Genomic DNA, 1509 nt, shown 5'->3' with positions numbered 1-1509 from the left:
GCTGCCCAGTGAGTCATGCAGCATACCTGGAGAAGCAACCTCTGTCTCCAGCGCCAGAGACAGGATGTTAGCGCAGCTGATCCTGCCTCCAGGAGCCCTGGCCCGGCTCCTCAAAGGCCTATGGGAGTCAGGCCCCTGAATTCCTTTGAAGAGCTCTGTTGTGTCAATGGGCACAGAAGTTAAAAGGGTTGGGCCAGATTCTGCCCTCGGTTCCACCTCTGTACATCTGCAGCCACTGCGCTGATTCAGTGGGCTTGGTCTGGATTTGCACTTGTGTAACTGAAACCAGAATCTGACCCCTTGGAAAAATTCATCCTTTCCCATGTGGCCAGTAACACTGGCGAGGAGCGAGTGGTCACCCGCTCACTGCCCTTCCCCCTTCCCCCGGGCAGCTGCCTGCCCCAGCTCGGCCAGGAGAGCGAAACCTGGTGAGCTTCCCTTTCTGTTTCCACTCAGTTTCCCTTCGGTTTGCATTCTCATGGCCATGTCCGGTGCTTGGGCCTGCAGGGGAAGGGTGGCCTTGCATCCAAAGTAACTGGCTTTGCATTGTGGATCCTCCCTCCCCTCCTGGTAAAATCATGGAACCAGTTTTGTTCACAACTTTGCGCTGCGGCCGAACTCCCCCTCGAAGGTTTCTTCGTTTCCCATTCTTGTCCCAGGCTCGCTTGTTATCAGGGTTAGCTTCTCACAAGGAGAGAATTCACACTCCAGCAGCCAGAGAACTGGGGGGCAGAGGAACTGCTAAGGAGTGCAAATCCCATTTTCTATGCAAATAGCTCATGCAGTTGTGAACTGGCTGGGGAGAACCTTACATCAGGGTCTGGAGAAACAATTGTCTCGCTGCAAAAAGGTTTCCATGAGGTGCGAGTGGCTCCTTAAAATGTTCATTGATCTCTCAAGAGCTGGACATCAGCATTGTTTGCATTCCAGCAACTAAAGCCCTTCATTGAGAGAATGGGTCATTAAGTAATGTGAGCTCAGAAAGGGAATGAAGTCCTGTCCCCACTCTCCAGGCCTGTGTTTCTGTCCTTCCACTGAGATCTTTATCCTTCACTAAGGGACAATTGTGTTAATTTCCCACCCCCCGACGAGTCACCTTTTCTGTGGATACAGATAAAGTCTCCAGCTCAGAGATGGCTTCGGCCCTGGAGGCTCATTAAAAATATGTTCCTAATGAGCACATTTGTTTTGCCTTTGAAATGGACCAAACTGCACCAAAGGCCAAACCATACCAAGGGAGATTCCCCCTAAAGCCATATAAGGGCTCTGAAAAGACACAGCCCTGTTTCAGAGAGGGTGTACGTAATCCACCTACCTACCCTGGCTCCATGGGAACTGAGGTCAGATTAACAACCCCAATCAGAGGTAGGGGGGTTTTCAGATCCCTAAGGGACGTAGTTCAACCCGCCTCATTTTCTAGCAGCTAGCAGGCTTCAATCTACAGAACTGCGCGAGTAGCCGTGCTTGGAGAACTGGGCCCAAGAATGGGGTCTGGGTGCAGGCCTGAAC

This window comes from Terrapene carolina, unplaced genomic scaffold, assembly GCF_002925995.2.
Source record: "Terrapene carolina triunguis isolate 2854851 unplaced genomic scaffold, T_m_triunguis-2.0 Scaffold110, whole genome shotgun sequence".
NCBI classification, from domain to species: domain Eukaryota; kingdom Metazoa; phylum Chordata; order Testudines; family Emydidae; genus Terrapene; species Terrapene triunguis.
The sequence above is the reverse complement of the archived record's forward strand: the minus strand, read 5'-3'. Positions refer to the sequence as shown.